This window comes from Macrotis lagotis, chromosome 4 (assembly GCF_037893015.1).
Source record: "Macrotis lagotis isolate mMagLag1 chromosome 4, bilby.v1.9.chrom.fasta, whole genome shotgun sequence".
Taxonomy (NCBI): domain Eukaryota; kingdom Metazoa; phylum Chordata; class Mammalia; order Peramelemorphia; family Peramelidae; genus Macrotis; species Macrotis lagotis.
In genome coordinates this window covers 8,240,753-8,259,425 of record NC_133661.1, presented here as the reverse complement: position 1 = coordinate 8,259,425, position 18,673 = coordinate 8,240,753, and the positions used below count along the sequence as shown (strand labels likewise).

The 18,673-nt window shown below is 46.0% G+C and overlaps 1 protein-coding gene across 4 annotated transcripts in view; it reads left to right on the top strand.

The window, feature by feature from the left end:
- DOCK1 (dedicator of cytokinesis 1) overlaps positions 1–18,673 on the top strand; it is a 519,930-nt gene that overhangs the window by 261,067 nt on the left and 240,190 nt on the right. The gene's annotated exons all lie outside the window — the stretch shown is intronic.

The window sequence follows — 18,673 nt, the reverse complement described above, 5'->3', positions numbered from 1 at the left end:
CGGCTGCTGCTGCTGCTGCTGCTGCTGCTGCTGCTGCTGCTGCTGCTGCTGCTGCTGCTGCATCTCTGCGCCCCCCACGCCGGCTCGGGCTCCCGGCTCCTGGGCTCCTCTTCCAAATGGGATGCCCGCCCAGCCACTTCACTCCAAGGCGCGCAGTGGCCCCTACCGAATACTACGCTTCTCTGGCGCCGCGCACCAGCGGGCAGCCTTGGGTCCCAGGGAAGGGGAAAGGCGGCGGGGGCCTGGAGGTGCCTTGGGGTGGGGGGGGGGGGGAGGGCACAGGAGGATGCGCTGAGCCTTGGGATCTGCCTACTGGGTGCTCTCCGCTCAGCGAGGGGTGCTGGCCATTTTAGCCGCCGGGACAGTCGGGCCTCAGAAGTTGGGCGGTACCTTTGGGGTGCTCTCCCCTACTCCGGGGAAGTCAGCGCCGGGGCCAAGGTCCCGGCTCGACCCTCTCGCCAACCCCCCCCCCCTCCTGCCCCCGTGGCACCGCGCCTCCCCCTCCAAGCCTGCGCTGGGTTCTAGAATAAATAGCCAAGGACTCGAGCCGGGCTCTCTCTCTCCCTCGGCCTGGACCCCCCCCTACCCCCCCACCCCTCCCACCATTGGCAGCCATCAAAGTTCGCGGCAGCCCCGAGCTAGCGGGAGAAGCCGCGATCTGGGGGTGCTCCGGGCCAGGGGGTTGCGTAACCGTGCCCCCTCCCCTCCAGCTGCTGCCCTTCCCGCTGTCATCCTCCCCGCGGCCCCCCACCAGCCACACACACACGCGCGCGCACACACACACACACACACACACACACACACACACACACACAGGCTGGGCTTGGGGCGGCCCCATTTGGCGTCTGCCCTCGCGGCTCCGGACTTTGCCGGCTAAAGTTGCACCCCCAGCCCCGAGGCGGAGGCCGGCCGGCGGCCGCCGGGAGGGAGCCCAGCACGGACACCCTCTCTGGTCCGCGGGGCTGGGCCGGGCTGGGCTGGGGAGCAGCAGCCCTGCGATCTACGCTAACACGTCGAACTGCAGCGGGAGGCGGGGGGCGGGGGGCCGCGGGAGGGGGGCGGGGGGCGCCCCGGCGGGGCCGCCGGCTTACCTCGGCTCCCTTAGCAGTGAGTGCGGGGCTGCGCGGTGACCGGCTGCTGCATCTCTCGGCGCGGCGCGGGCTGGGGCGGCCCGGGGGGAGCGGGAGCGGCTCCGGCTCCGGCTCCGGGGGCGCGGGCGCCCCGCATCCGCGGCCGCCGGCGGCCCGGGCAGCCCGCCGCCTGGCAGCGTCGGGGGGCGTCCGCCGGTCCTGGGGCGCGCCCGAGCCTCCTGGCTGCGCTGCGCTGCCCACCCGGCCCCGGCGCCGCTGCCAACGCCTCCGCCGCCTCCTCCACTACTACCGGCCGCCGCCGCCGCCGCCTCCCCTCCTCCCCCCGCGGGGCGGGGGCTCCCCCGGTGCTCCTCCCCCCTAGGTGTCGGAGCTCGCCATGGAGCCGGCGGCGGCGGCGGCGGCACCAGGGACAGCGGCGGCGGCAGCACCACGGACAGCGGCGGCGGCGGCACCACGGACAGCGGCGGCGGCAGCACCACGGACAGCGGCGGCACCACGGACAGCGGCGGGGGCGGCCGGGGCAGCGGCCGCGCCGGGGGTCCCGGGGAGAGGCGGGAGAGGCGGCCGGTCCCCAGCGCCCCCCGCCTCCGCTGTCCTCATTGACTGCGCTCCGCTCGGGCTCTGGCGAGAGAGCTGGGCTGGCGGGGGTGGGGGAGGAGGGGGCGGGGTGGGGGAGGAGGGCGAGGGCCCGGAGCGGGGGGAGGCGGCGGGCGGGGGAGCGCCCGGGAGCGAGATGGGAGAGAAGTCGGAAGGCGAGCGGGGGGACCAGCGAGGGAGAGGGGGAGCCTCGGAGGGAGGGACGGGAGCCCAGGGAAGTCCTAGCGGCGGCTGCGGAGGCAGCGGCGGCGGAGGCGGCCGAGGCGGCGGAGGCGGCCGGCCGCTCTCTGCGCCCCCGGGCGGGCGGGCGGCCGGCCCTGGCCCTGCCCCCCTGCTCTTTGGGGGGGCCCCCTTCCTCCTGCCTCTAAGGAGGGGTCGACGCCCCTCAGGGGCTAGGGCCGGAGGGGAAGCCCAGACCCCGGCTAGGCTGCCGGGCTGCCCTCACCGAGCCTCCCCGCCGGTGCGCTCTGGCACCCTTCGTCTCCGGTCAGCGGGGCAATGGTGCGCGTGGCCCCGGCCAGCTGCCGAGCCTGTGCCTCCATCATTGATCGTTCTTCCTCCGCTAGGGAGAGTTGTGGAGTTTCCTCTGATGTTGTGCTTTGGCCCTGGAACTTGTTGAGTGTTCCCTGCAGGTGGCAGTCGGGCCCCTGCCTCAGGATCCTCCTCCCCGGCAGGCCCCAGGTTGGGTGGCAGGCCCCAAAAGAGTTCGCACTTCCCCAAGGGCTTCCGTCTGGGTGGGGAGGCCCTGGTGGCAAGGACATCACAAGACCCTGGTCTTTTCAAAGGGGAGGAGGAGACTCCACACTGGCCAGCTGAAGCCCTAGCTTTGTGGTTTGGGAATTATATTCACACCTTTAGGGCGGCGTTAGAGCCTTAACCTGTTAAGCTCCTAGACTTCCGAGATCATTCGGCCCTGGGCTCACCTGTCTTTGCTGCCTTGGTTCAAGAACTGAAGCGGTCTCCTTTCCCCTAGCGCTCTGGGACTCCGTTTCCTCCACAATCTCACCCTCCCACTCCTGCGTTGTTTTCACCTTACTCTAGCCTTTCCCTGACCACCCCGACTTAGCAGCTTCCGTCCCTCTCCTTAGTTCAATGAAGCTGGTCTCCTCTGTAATCCTTATAGTCTAAGACTTGCAAAAGAGATCAAATAGATATGTATAGGTGCACACTAGAAGGTAGATTCTCGGAGGGCAGGAATCTTATGGTTGAATCCTAAATACCCAGCTGGAAAGGACCTTTAGCCTCAGCTCATCCTCCCTTCCTCCATATTGCAGAGGAACAAGCCGAGGACTAGAGAGATGTTGAGTTGTACATGGCAAAGTGACTAATATGGAATTGTTTTACATAATCGAACACGTATAATCTGCCTCTGATTGCTTACTGGTTCAGGGAGGAGAGAAGGAGCAATAGAATTTGGAACGGGAAAACTTAAAGAAAAAGAATAAAGAAAAATACAATGAAAATGTAGATTAGATATGAAGGAAAATCGAGGTTATTTTTTTCAGCAACAACAAAGACTAGAATGTGGCTATGGCCAGATTTGCACCTCTTTCCTAGGGCACCTGGGCCTGTACTTCCTCCAATGTCCTGAACTGCTGCTTCTTTTTTCCTTTGCATTGTCCTGGCCTAGCAGGCCTTGGACAGAGTCAACAGTTAATAAAGAATGTGTTTACTGAACTGAGTCTGTAAAATGAAAGCATGGGGCAGGACTGGAGGGCCTCTAGTGGTCCTTCCTTATAATCAAATAATTCAGAGAAAATCAAGTTTGGCCCCTTAGATTTCTAGTGCTACCCAAAGACCAGGCCATGACTGAGGGAAAAAAAAAATCCCTGCTTTTCTTGTTCCCTTTGATCATTCAGGGTGATCTTCCCCAGGAGCCTACTGCCCACTTGGTTGCTTCCAGCTGAAAGCTGAGAGAGCATTTTGGTATTTACAAATGATTTCATATAACCCTCACCTGCGCTTAGATCCCAGCCCAACTCCCCATTTTCTACTTAAGGGAATTTAGTCTTAAAGAATTGGAGTGAGTTGGTCCCATCACCCTAAGAGCTGGGAAGGGCATCAGAGGGGCACTCAGAATCCTTAACTGTGGCAGGAGGATCACTGAGCCCAACTTTCTCCCACCAGGCCCCATGGTCTCCCTGACAAGAGTTCTCAAGCTACCTACTTCTTCCTACCTGCATGTATGCTTTGTTCCAGATTCAGCCTGGGCTTGGTGTGTTTGGGGTTTATGCAACACGAGTCTGCACTCACTCGTGTATACATTTATACACAGCATTGTTGCTGTTTACTCATTTCATTCTTGTCCCACTGTGATCTCATTTGAGGGTGTTTTGGTGGAAATTCTAAAATACTTTTCCATTTGCTTCTCCAGCTAATTTTATAGTTGAAGAGACTGGGGCAAACAAGATTAAGTGACTTGCCTAGGTTCATATAGTCAGGAAATGTCTGAATCCTTCTGATTCCAGGCTAGGCATTTTATCTACTGCCCCCCCCATGTACATATATGTTTATGTATATTTATGATTATATGCACACATATATGTAAAAATGGATCTGTTGGAATCTTGAGGTTTCTCAGATTTGTGATATGATGTATCTTTTGGCATCACTCTAAAGTCATGGGAAAATTGTCAAGATAGAGCTCAATGAAATAAGCCATCCCTTAGGGGAAAAAAAAAAGAAAACCAAACCAGATTGTATACCTTGAACTTCTGGATTAGACCAGGAAGAAGACATAGGAGGAACTGAGTGAGGAAATAATGTAGGAGACTAGAAACTGGGGAGACCATGGACATGAGACATTATCCTGGCATGAAGTAAAAGAAATTTTGCATGTGGTCACAGATATAGGAACCATCCCCTTCCCCATGGTTACAGGTTCACTCAAATCTCTCTTTTCTTTTTTTCTTTTTGCATCTTTCTTTCAACAACTGAGACTCAAGAGAAGTGACTTGTCCAAGGTCACATTGATGGCAGAACTTGGAGTCAACTCCAACCCCCTTGTCCGAATCCAGAATTCATACCAGCCCACAGAATATCAGCCTAGGGGAGGTACTTCCTCAAGATCAGCATCATTATCACTGGTAAAAAGAAGGGAGACATAGTTTCTTTTCCTTCATGCCATGAGAATGCCTTGAGTCTGAGATGATGATTATCCTTCTTTTGCAGATGAGGAAATTGATAGGTAGAGCTGTAGAGCCCTAGGGACTAGGAGGGCAGCCTTGACTCTGATTTCAGAGTCTCCAGCCTCTGTCTCTGCTTCTTAACTCCCTATTGAACCTTGGGCCCCAGCCTAGTATTCTTGCTACTAGGCACCCCAGTTTCTAGTCTCCTCCATTATTTCCTCATTCAGTCCCTCCTAAGTCTTTTTCCTGGTTCAATCCTTGACTTGGTCAAGGATCACCAATATTGGTTGGGGAGCCTGTGTTGAGCCTGCCAGGGAGATGCCTGCACAGAAACGTCACTCATGGTTCTTGGTCCAGGCCCTTTCTCTCTCCAGGGATGTTTTCTTATCTATAAAATGAGGGAATTTGTTTAAGCTTCCTTTCTGAATTCACATTCTCTGGCCTGTTCTCTGGCCTCTGTCGTTCTATTATAAGGTCCTCATTATACCAGGCTATAGTCTGACCACTGCAGACTGATCCAGATTGGATCATGATCTAACTCAAGCTCCTCTACCTGGTTCCCATGGATCAGGATGGGATGTTCAGCCTGTTCCCATAATTCTCCTGGTGGTTCGGGGGCCTCTCTGTAAATCTTACTTTATTGCTAATCCATAAAATCTAAATCTGCCTTCCATCTCTCTTAAACATGTCACCATAAATAATGCTGCCAAGGAAAGATGGAAATTACACTTGGTAACAATGGAGAACTCCCATTTTGGGGGCTTGTGTGTGTGCAAACATAAAAATCTCCATGCATGTATACAACCTAGCCAAGAGGCAAGCCCCATGGGGTCCCAAGAGGAGGGCAGACAAACAAGGAAAGTGCCATGGTTGTGAGTGCCACTTAAAAATCAGCAAATTTCATGCCTTAAGAAAAAAAAAATGGAAAATAAAAAAAGCAAATAGCAAGGTAGAAAATTCCATAGGTTAAGTTTTAAGTGAATATTTTCAAGTCTATAATTTGGGGGGAGTGAATAATAGAAAACCACTTAGCAGTTTAGGCATTTAATATACTGATTCATAAGCAAGACCATTTGTGACACTCAAGAAAGAGTATAGAGCCTGAGTCTGACCTTGGGCACTCAACATTTTGTGATCTGGGACAAGCGTAATTTTTATAAACATTCTTCCATTTTATCCTCAAACCAAGCCTGGAAGATTGATGCTATTGTTATCATCACATTTTATATTGAATTTTATATCTAAATAAATAAATGGCATAAGGAACTTGCCCCAGATCACTCAGTTGGTATATCTGGGGCAGTACTTGAACTCAGATCTTCCTGACTGGGTCCAGCATTCAATCTTCTTTATGCTCTATTACTTCTTAGGCTATCTGTGCCTCAGTTAGCTCATTTGTAAAATGGAGGCTTTAAGTCTCAGATATGCTCACCCTTGCAAAATACTACATGATGTTTGACTTTAGATCTGTGCTCCTGAGCTGCCACAATGTCTTTGGGTCTTTGTACCCTTGATTCCACTTATTCCCACTTATTCCTTCCATCAATGAGCCTGTTTGTAAACAGAAACCATCACCACATTTCACTCAATCCACCCAACCTTTCAAGCACCTATATATTATGTTCCAAGCACTGTATTAACCAGCTAGGACCAAAGATAAAATGCAGCTAGTCCTCCCACCATGGAGCAGATTTTCTCCTTGGGTCGGAGCTGGCTGGGTCCGCTCTGGCATTGTACACAGACAAGTTGACGCCAAGTTGTTTTCGGTGGGAAAGTACATCCACGCATGTGGGCTAGAACTAGGTCAGACTGCAGCTGGTTTTCCTCCTAGCCCTCTCTGGTCAGCATCTTCCAGACCCACTCACTCTGCATCTCCCTGTCATTTGTGGGTGGATTCTTTTCCAAGTTCATTGCGAAGGATGAGCTGTCATACATTGGCCATGTTTGGTTTCCTCAGGAGAAGATTTATGAAGATAAAACCTAAAGTGGTTTCAGTAGAGTGTGGGGACTGTGGCCTCTCATCTGTCTTTTTTGTTTGTTTGCTTTATTTTCCCTGAGTATCATTTCCTCTAAGTGTTATTTCCTCCAACCCAAGAACTAAGACAATCTGAGAGGTTCAAGTGTCTAAAAGACTTTGTGGGGAAGAGACAGAAATAAGCATTGCTTCAGTGCCCACTATGTGTTGCGAATTTAAAATCTGATCTCATTTGATCCTCCCAACAACCCTGTGAAGCAGGGATTATTATCATTCCATTTTAAAGCTGAGGAAACTGAGGCAGATAATACTTAAATGACTTGCCCAGGGTAAACAAACTGGTAAACAAATATCTGCAGCCACATTTAAGCTCATAGTTTAGGATTCTCAACTCTCCTTTAGTGTCTTTCTTGTCTCTCTTCCTATTGCTTTTGGATAAATGTAAGTCCATTTCTAAAGAAGAATTTATATTTCCATATGAGTACTTTTTCTCATTTGGTTATTTTGTCGGTGTCCCTTGGCAGGCATTGTTCTGGGAATATACAGAAACAACCTTGTGAGTTTGGAACCCTGGGGATTGTTATGAACCCCATTTTACAGAGGAGGAAACACAGGGTCAGGGAGGCATTAAGGGTCATGCAGCCAGTAAATATGAGGCCAGAGAATTGAATCAAATCTCCCTAACTACAAGTCCAGGGCATATTGATTTGACAACACTTCTTTTCATATTTCATTTTCATTGTTCCTCATTATGATATAAGCCCCAGGCTCACAATTTAATATGTCTGAGCTGGGAGGGGCCTCCAATAGCATATAGTTCAAGATCCTCATTTTACAACTAGAGAAATTGAGATTGAAGGGCATGGGCCTTGTATTTTTGAGAAGAACGTGGAATCTCCCCAAGCAAAGTGAAGTCTGGAAAGAATGCATCAGTTGGAACCAGATGACCATGTGGATTCAAGCCCTGATCCAGCCACTTGATCTTGGACTGCCTTTCCTACTATTTTAGTTCCTTCTCAAAGCAGATGGATCCCAAGAACTCCCCAACTTTTCCCACAGGACTCTTCTTCTAAAGACTTTATTTAAATCTCTGGAAGTTACTTGGATTCATTTTCTCCTTCCATTGTCCAGTGTTCTGGCCCTCAGCCATTGCTCTCCCTTCTCTCCCTTTCCCAGAACACTTTGTCTCCAATGGTTCTTTCTTTTCTTTCTTTTTTTACAAGGCAATGGGGTAAAGTGGCTTGCCCAAGGCCACACAGCTAGGTCATTATTAAGTGTCTGAGGCTGGATTTAAACTCTGGTCCTCCTGACTCCAGGGCCAGTGCTCTATCCACTGCGCCACCTAGCTGCCCCCATCTCCATTGGTTCTTGGCCAGCCTCTTAGCTCTTGGGCCTTGTGTACAGGCCATGCCTTCTTTCATCCCCACTTTTTCATGGGAGCCCATTGAGGGCTGTGACTGGTTTCCCAATACTTTGCCCATTGTAGTGGGTTAATAAATGCTTGTGGAAGTCAGTTGACATGGGCTGAATCCCTGGTGCTTGGCACACTGTGTCATTGGACATTTTCTTTAGACATTTCCTGACTGTAAGATTTAATCCTCAGAGTTGCAGTTTCGTTATGTCTAAAAGGACAGGGTGGGTTCAATGACCTGCCAATACTTCTCCATGGCTAACTGTGTGGTCCTGTCAGTGTTTGGTCTAGGGGATGACCTCCTGTCTTCTGCATCATTAAATTCAGTAACCATTCATTAAAGCCAGGCAAACAAAACTTGCCTTGCCCTCCAGGAGTTTGTATTTTGTTCTCTCCAAGCTAGGATTTTCTGCCTTACTCTGAGAACCTTGGAGAAGAATGGGCCCACTCTCCCCTACCCCTTTTCTGAAATATTCTTGTGGGCATAAGCTAAGGGGTAGGAATGGAAGATGATATGACAATCTTACTTGACTTTTCCTCATGTTTTAGAAGTGCTCATTCCCAAAGAAGTGATTTATGGCCTTTATCATCTTCGACCTCACTGATTAGTGGGTGGGGTCCAGTCCTTTGTCAACTCTATGTTCTTCTGGAGTCAGCATTTTAACAAGGAAGTTTTCCTAGATGGTGAATGGCCTTTCAACCCCAGTGCGATTCACAGCAACCAGTATTAAGTACTAATTTTAACAAGGGGATAAACCTAAGAGATAGTGTATGAGGGAAGGGGCTGGAGGCCCAGGATTTGAATCCTGGCTAGCTGATACCTGCCCGTGTGAACTGAAGCAAGTCTCTCCTCCCTTCAGGGGCTTCCTTTTACCCCATTCTTGCTACCTGTCTCACATGTTATCAGGAGGATCCAAGGAGATGATGAAGATAAAGCCCTTTGTAAACTATTAAGTGCTGTGTAAATGTCAGTTATAATGAAGTAGATGATCAACACACCTTCTGCCATCAGACATTTCGACAGAATGAAACCCGGAAACATCTTTTAGAAAACTCTTGCTATTTTATAGGTAAGCATGGACATGCTTTCCTTTATTCTCAAAGCCATATTCTGTTTTGTCATGCCTGATGGTCCCCAACATTGTCCACCAGGTGGTGCCCTAGAACAGAACCTTGGACCTGAAGGCAGGAAGACTTGAGTTCAAATTCAGTCTTATAAACTTACTAGTTATGTGACCCTGTGCAATGGACTTAACCTCAGTTTGCCTCAGCTTCCTCATCTGTAAAATGGAAATAAGAATAGCATCTTTTAGGAATTGCTGTGGAGAATGAATGAGATGCTATTTGTGAGAGCGTTGTAACCTTTAGAACATTAAAGAAATGCTTTACTTCTGCTACTACTACTCAACCACCACCACCAGCACCACCAGCACTACTACTACTACTGCTGCTGCTGCTGCTGCTGCTGCTGCTGCTGCTGCTGCTGCTGCTGCTGCTGCTGCTGCTGCTGACTGTTATTATTGCTATTCCTCCTCCTCTACCACCACCACCTCCTCTACTGGCACTTGCTATTTCTGCTGCCGCTGTTGCCGCTGCTACTACTATTAATAGTCTTAATATTGAGTTGATTGTATACATGGAAAATATAGTGGAGATGTCAGATCAATGGACTTAGAGCCAATTTAGTGATTGTCTGCTTTAACACTCCTGTTTTACTGAGGAGCCACTTAGGTAGTGATTGCAAGGTGTTACTTCCCTAGATTTGCAGATCTAGATCAGAGCATAACCCTATGTCTTGTGATAGGAATCCCACCATTCATGTGAATGACTATCTCCTCACTTTTTATTCAGAACATTTTCATGCCCATATAGGGGACTGCCTCTTGGGAATGATCTTCTCTATCCTGAGCCAGGCCGGTCTTTGGAAAGCAGTCATCCTCTGGGCCTGGGACCATTTTTGAAGGCTCTCTGTTCTGTTAGAACCTTCTAGCACTGGGACTTCCCTGGCATGATGAGTCTTTGTAAGAGGACTTTGTTGACAGAAGAGTTACATCAGCACCACTGCATTAGATCAGATACCCACCATAGTCAATCAGTCTTTATTAGGCTTATAACTTCATAAATGGTTACTGACTGACTTTCTGAATTTATGTAGATATCTATACATGCATATCTATCCATGTATATATAATAAAAACAAATATACATACCTATCTGTACCACCTGTTAGATACCAATTCTGTCTTTCCCTTTTCCTTCTCTTTTGTATAGTGCCTTGATTTTATTTCTCTTCCTTAACTTTAGCAGACTCTAAGCTTGATTATTCTACTTGCTATGTTTGGTTTCCTTATTTATTCCAGCCTTGGAAACAGAGCAGCAATGGTAGAGTGGGTTCATGGCTCTTGTGGCCTAATTCCCCTCCATGTCAAAGCCATCTCTATTTCCTCTGCCCTTTTCCCCATAAACTTCTGTTTGTGAAGCTAGCATCTTTGTCAGTACTTGAGAATTTCATCTCTGGATTGTCTCGTGCACCCTAGACTGGATTAAGAGGGATGGGTGTTTGGGGTGGCACTGGAACTATGTCGTCTCCACGTTGAACATCTGATATGTTGGTCCATGGTGGGCTACTTCACCCTGCAGCAATGCAAGTCCATCTTGAGGTTCTGGTCTGCAAAAAGCTTTCCCCCTGCAGCCAAATGCTTCCAAAATTTTAGTGACATTAAGCATGTTATTCTAATTCACATGCAGCTTAAGGCTACTTGTCTCCATTTAAAATATGACAGATTTCTGTCCATTCCATAAACAGAGTCATGTATGAACATCATCAAAAATTCTAGTTTGGAAGGAGTTGGGTTCAAATCTTGCTCTGTCTTGTACTGTGCCCTTGGGCAGATTTCTCAGCCTTCTTTAAATCTTCATCTGTCAAATAAGGGGCTTCAACTTGATGTCCTTCAAAGAGCCTCCTGTGGCGAGAACTGAGTGGATGGTTGGGGGGCTTTGTGGGCCTGACCTTGGTTAGGTGTTAGAGTGATGCATGTTTCATGTATAAAGTTTTTAATAATTCACTTCTGGCTCATGTATGGGACAGAAAAATGAACTTGTTATGATCGTGAGCATGCTCTGAATTATTTCTTAGATGCTTCTGATATTTATTTTTACAATCATTCACATTTTTACATCCCAATAGAATATAAGCTCCTTTAGGGCAGCATTCACTTTTTTTTCCCTTTTATCTTATTTGCTTAATAAATGTGTCAGATTTTAACTGAACAGTTTTATACAATCATGTTCCCAGAAGATGTAGACACTGTTTCTGTAAAGGTTGTCAGCCAGCTCTTTGTTGTATTGCCTTTCTATAGGACACAAAGTCCTGCCCTGTATCTCCAGATTAAGAGTAATATGAATGAGCAAAGTCCCAAGCCTAATTGTGATCCTTGTACCAGAATTAATCAAATCAGAGAGGGAAGATCAATGAATGCATCAGCTTTCCTAGAAGAACCCCTCCAAATGCGGAACCCACTTGACCCTAGGTCAATGGCATTCCTTTCCTGGCAAGGAGACAGCATTTTATCATCATTTTACTAAGTCATAGTGCTATGGAACACAACCAATACAATTCATCCACTCATCTTTTTCTCAATTATGTTAAGTATTTATTAATCACCTACTTTGTGGAAAACATATAAAAATGAAACTAAAAAAGTCTTTTCTCTTGAGCAGCTCCCATCCTACTTAAGGGGGATAAAACTTGTGCTCAGCTGAATCTGGTCACATGCACCGACATGAGCAGATCACAAAGAAAGGATCCACAAAATAATTTTGGAAGGAAAGAATGCTCATTTTGGAGGAATTTAGGGAGAGGCCCCATTTAACTGATGCCTTCTGATTTGGAGGCAGGGAGGAAATCTTTAGGGCACATCCAGATACCATCTCCTTGCACCATTCTCTCCTACAGGAATAATCAAATTCTTTTTTGTTTGTTTGTTTTGTTTTGTTTTGGTGGTAACAGGAGGAAATTTTCTGTTATTTTTCTCCTTTATTTTGAACCATGAGTTTTGAATTTGTAAATGGAATAGGTAGAAATTTGAAGGCTGTTAGGTCACTCCTGAAAGAGTCTCTGATTCCAGGTAGGAGTTGAAGAAGTGCTGACGTCATGAATAAATAGTACTTGGATGGTCAAATCATTGCATTTTGGTTCCATGATCCTGGTGCTAGGTACAGTGAGGAAGATGGATGGAGGGTGAGTGATGCCCATAATGACTCTCTCAGGGTCCTAACTGAAAGACAGTTGAGGTTGTCATTGTTGGAGATGACTTATGCCTTCCCAGACCTTCCTTCTCTTTTCATGTTGGAAATCTTTGGTGTCCCTTCAAATAGAGATCACTCCTTCTCTGTCCCTTGGTTCTATAGCTGGAAATGGCAAATTCCAATCTGATGAGGAAATCTTGACTGTGTGTGCTCCCCCTTTGAAAAGGTACCATAAAGGGGAATTCATCGATCATTTGTTTTCCCTGCTGAATCAATGTATGAAAATGCATCTCCAAGTTTTCTGCAAGTAGGGGAAATGTCTCCTGAGAATTCTGGTGACGCTTCAAATTACATCTAAAAACTGGCTCATGATTCATTCACGCTGTGAAAATAGTCATCAGCCAGCATTTTCACCTTCAAAATCATAAGTTATTGGCACCTTCTTTTTTAGGCATAGGGTGTTAATGAACATTTTCACCTATGCAGCCCTTTCTTCTTTGGAAAACAGTGTGGAGTGAACAGAGAGTGTCTTTGGGATCCAAGATGCTATTTCAAGGAAAGTTCTGGTATTATGTCTTGAAGTCAACCCAGTGCATCAAACCATTGCATTCAACAATTTTTAGGCACCTACTGTATTTAAGACACTATGCTAGGCTCTGAGCCTACAGTTTTCCTACCCACATGGGCAGATATGGCAATATGCAGACAGATAAGCCCAAAGAATATACAGGCATCCCATGGAAAATTTCAAGAAGAGAAGCCTAGTAAATGGTGGGACTAGGAAATACTTCATATTGGTGGTAACAGATGAGGGAGGGATGCTAATAGCCAGGGCATCAAGTGACCTCCAGAATTCTGTCTCTGAACTGGAAATGGGGACTGACCAATGTCTGCATTATTAGGTAGCTTTGTTTACAGGCCTGGTGGGCCCTGGTGGGAGTGAAGAGAAATGCAAAATGGAGCCAACTTATTAAAGGTATGCTCATAATTAAAGGTTGGGGGGGGGTTGAGAAGAATGGGCCTTGGCATCTTTTATGTTTTTACTTGCTTCTTTCTTGAGGCTGCTGAATTTTCACAGAAGGATGATTCTATAAAATGAAAATTTACCTTCACTGTTGGATTTGAAGACACACGTGTGTGTGTGTGTGTGTGTGTAAATAGTGATTGATAGTTATTTTCTAATGACGGGTACTGAGAGCAATATCTGGGACCTTGTAGATGCTGAATGAAAACTTGTGACTTTGATTTGAATTGAGTTAGCCCTTCAACTAAACTTAGCTCAAAGAAATTCCTGTTTTCAAAAAGAGTATTGTCTGTTGATTCAAATGGCACTGACATTGATTCTATAGATTTCCCTGGTATGGGGAAGATTTTAATCCCTAAAAGATATGTAGATTTGATGCATTCAGATACTAAGTAATTGATATCAAGTCATAAAGTTGCAAGCAGGGTCCACATGAAGGTGTTGACCCCTTGTATTTCTGCATCTCGACTGACAAATTGGGGAGCAATTTCTTAGTTTTCTAATGTATCCCTCTCCTCTTCCACCACCAAGAATTGGCTCTCCTGGCCAGATACAGCCTATCTTCTTGTTTACAATTCAGTCATAACTCGTTTTATTGCACCTCATTTTATTGCGCTTCCTAGATATTGCTTTTTTTGCAAATTGAAGGTCTGGCAGCCCTGCATTGAACAAGTCCATCAGCACCATTTTCCCACTAGCACATATTTACATTGTATCTCTGTGTCACATTTAGGTTATTCTCACAACATTTCAAACTCTCTTATCATTATTATATCTGTCATTATGATTTGCGATGATTTTACGGTTCCGCTGTAATTGTTTTAGGGTGCTACAAACTACATGTATTTGATGGTGCACTTAATAACTATTATGTGTGTTGTGAGGGCTCCCCCAAGTTCCTCATCTCTCTCCCTCTCCTCAGGTTTCCCTATTCCCTGAGACAAAATAATATTGAAATTAGATCAATTAATAACCAAGTAAGAGTCAGTGTGGCAAATTTCATTGTTGTCTTATTTTAAGAAATTGCCAACCTTCAGAAACCACCACCCTGAGCAGTCAGCAGCAGCCTCAGTATTGAGACAAGACCCTCTATCTGCAAAAACAATCATTACTTTTTGGAGGCTCCGGTGATGGTTTATATATTTTTTTTAGCAATAAAGTATTTTTAATTTAGATAAACACATTTTTTAAGGCATGATGCTATTGCACATTTAACAGACTACAATATAGAGTAAACAAAATTTTTATCTGCACTGGTAAGCCAAAAAATGGTGTGACATGCTTTATAGCGGTTTTTCCTTTATTTCAGGGTTCTGGAACCAAATCTGCAATATCCCTGAAGTAGTCATGGATTAAGTATAGTATAGCTTAGATTACTTGGTATAATATACTAGTATATGTAAAACACATTTTATTTAGGTATTATCTATATATTCCACAGTATCTCCTATCTTTAATCTTCTATAGGACAACCACGTATAGTATATTGTTCCATACTACATGGTGTAGTCCAATAGTATCTTAGATATAGAGTAATATCTTGGGATATAGATAAAGACTAGTATCTTAGGATCTGTTGTGGTCTGATCTGGTCAAGTTCATCCTTCTCCTTACCATGACTACAGGGTAGATAATTGGGGTTTCTCTTAGAAACTCAGCCTCTCTTGTGTGCAGTTGGAAGGGTCAACCCTTCTCTCCTTTGCTTCTTCGAAGCATCTTTGATTTCATTGTCATAGATAATTTTGTCCCTGTAAACAGAGTATCATGCTCCAGTAGTGTATTATAATTATTACTGGTTTCATGAAAAGCTGTGCCCCATGATTAGTTTTCATCATTGTTGGGGCCTATTTGTAGGTACTGGGCCTATTGACACACTTCTCCCCTCCCAGGCAGGCACTGACCCTGTGTTTGGCACCTGGATTACTTGATTGGACTGGCCAGGGTTTGAGCTCCATACACAGAGCCCTTGTGAGCCCAGGGTCACCTTCATGCTACAATGGGCTTGAATGGGCCATGAATTTTCTCAGGTCATGAAATATTATCTGGCACATCAAATGATGTTCACTTAGTGAATAGTCCTTCAAAAGAGAGAGGGAGAATAGTTCGTGCTTCTTAGTGATTATTAGGCCTAGGGATATTTACTGAGAAGAACTGGGACTCAGTCCATAATATCCTTTTTGCCTTCCACCTCTGAATTTGACAATGAAACTCCTCATTGGCCCTAAATCAAGGTGCTGTGTGGTACCTGAGAAATCAATTCTGGGCCAGACCAGCAAAGAGAAATCTTAGTGTGTCGGCTCACTTCTAAAACCTAAACGAATGGAATCTTGAACTCATCATAAAGGCACCTGATGCCATGGGGTGGGGGAGGAGGGCTACTGTGTCTCATAAGTGGCATCACATCTCCTCCTCCCAGGCTATGGTCAAAGCTGCCTTCTGTGCCTGGCCCCTAGTCCTCCTCCTCATTGCTTGGAGGGTTCTACCAGCCTTAGCTCATACGCCATCTCCTTTAGGAGTTTTTGCCAAACACTCCAATCCTACGGGGATACCCATTGAGTGTGAAGTGGCCGTGAAGGCTGTGAAGATTGTTGTGACTTCCTTATACACACGGAAGAGGTCAGACCAGCAGAGAGACACCCAGTGAGTCCGTGTCATCCTGGCATGGGCTACCCCTTTGGAGAGTTGAGGAAGAAAAAGCTCCCATTGGCAGAGCAGGTGGTAGGATCTATCACTCCCCCATTAGGAAGTCAACTCTTGTCTGGCAGGTATTAACTCATCTCATCATTCAAATGAGGAAATTAGGACAGCCAGGTGGCACAGTGGGTAAAGAACTCCAGATCTGAAGTTAGGAAGATCTGGATTCAGACATTTACTGTATGATCCTCCACAAGGCATTTCACTCTGTTTGTCTCAATTTCCTGATCTGTAAAATGAACTGGAGAAGGAAATGGCAACCACTCCATTACCTTTGCCAAGAAAAGCCCAAATGGAGTCACGAATAGTTGGACACCTTGAAAAAACTGAACGACAATAACAAAAGAGAAGTTTAGTAACTTTCCTGGGGTCACAAAGCTGGGAAATGTCACACACTTGAACTCTAGTCTTCCTGTTTCCACACTCAGCATTTTATCTTTTATAGTTCCTTTAGGGTTGGCCTTCTCATTAAATGGCTGTCATACCTTGCTTTCCCATGTATATTAGAAATATTATGGCCACTATGAAGTAAGGAACTTTCCAAAAATAATTGAGAGCCTGGAGCCCCAATTATGCTTCTCAGGAACTAATACGAGTGCTTTGAGATTCATGCTACATTTTCCATCCTGTCCCTCCCCTTCCCTCTGCCATGCTGGTGTCCGAGTGCCAAGGAATCTCCCTCATCCCTTTCCTTCCTGTCACCTACTGCCCAAAGACAGTGTTGGATAATGAAAGAAGATGAGGCTGGTCTGGGTTTGATGCTTCCCCGATCTGCTCTGTCAGACAGCCCCTGGGAGCCTGGTGGAGAAGTCAAAGCCTTATTAGAAGCCAGCACTGGACAGTTAATATTGGATTTTTATTTTTCTCTGATTTATTTAAAAGCTTGATGCGAGAGAGGACAGCATTTTCATTGGAGGTGCACAACATAGAAGCCCCTGTAGTGCCTTTGTTGGTGGAGGCTTCTCTTTGGAGAGAGAGCTTCTGTCCAGCTGCGGGAGGCTGCCATTACAGTTTTCTAATTGTTTGCTGCCAGAGGAGCAGTTAAATTGTAGCCTGAATTCAGATCTTACATTAAACCAAAAAATGAATATGTCAGAATTGTTTTTCTCAATGCAGGTATTTGATGTGACTTAGACTAAACTGTTTTTTATGGTCTTGTGAGAGAAACACTATGTCTAGAGTCAGGGAACCCAAATTACCTATGGGACCTTGGGGGGATTGTTGACCATCTCCTCATCTTCCTTTCTGCATCTTTAGAGCAAAGGGTTTGGGTTCTGTGGGATGCTTCCACTTCTAAATCTTTGATCCTGGATGAATTAATATGGGCTGGGAGACATGAAAGACAGCTTCATGATGAGGGATCATTTTTTAAATGTGTACAAAACTATAAAATATTAATCACATGAAAACTGTCATATTAGAAGATATGACTGGAAAGAGTCCTGGTTTTGGAGTCAGAAACTTGAGATTGGAATCTGAACTCTGCTATCTTCTAGCTGAGTGACATTGGACAAATCACTGTACCTCAGATTCCTCATCCGTAAAATTAAGAGGTTGGAGTAGAAGGCCTCCCATATAGTAGTTGGAGTAGAAGGCCTCCTATATAATTCCTTAGAATTATTCTCCTTTGGTACTACTCTTGATCCTGCTACCATTCTGAAAAATTAATACTCAATTAGCTAGATATTTTACCAGAGACTTACTGTCATAATAATTCACATTTTATAGAGCTTTCTTTGAAATGAACAACCCTGTGAGTTAGATGTTAGTATTATATAATCCCTCTTTTTCAGATGTAGAAACTGAGTCTCCCAGAGATAATTACACTCATTCAGATAGATTTATAGTTAGACAAAATATTTGTTAAGCTTTAAAGTTAGTGAATGTTTGTTGCGCCTCACACCATGCTATTTAATAACAGGGGCAGGATTTGCTCACAGGTTCCTTACTCTAGTCATTGGAATTCTTTCCCCTTCCCTGTAGCTCTTCTATTAAAGTGTGCTGTCACCATAACTGGGTTTTGGTTGTTTGTTTGTTTTAATGATCACTCATGCCAGGACCCACTGGTGGCCATGTGTTCTCCCCAAGTGATGAAGAAGAAAACATTTTTCCTTTTTTTCCTTTTTCTGTTGGTGGGTAAAGGACTTCTGTGGTCCAAATCCCACTTTGCTGAAGCATTTTTAGTCAAGGAAAATCTCCTGAAATTTACCTACTCAGTGAATGACTAGTCACACTCATGGTTCTCGGGATAACCAGAGGCGGTATTTTAGTATACAGCTTTAATTCAACTGGCAAGGAGCAAGTGCTTCAAGACCTTGGTTTCATTCCCCTTCCCTCTGAGCTTTAATTTGACGAATAGCATTGTTTAACTTGTGAGCGGAGCGTGATTGCTACTGGATTAAAAAAATCACCAGGGTTTAAGGCCTTCACTTTAATTTTCTTAAAAAAACAAACATACACACGTGCCATTCCAAATGGGATAAAGTCTATTGAGCCACCTTTGCG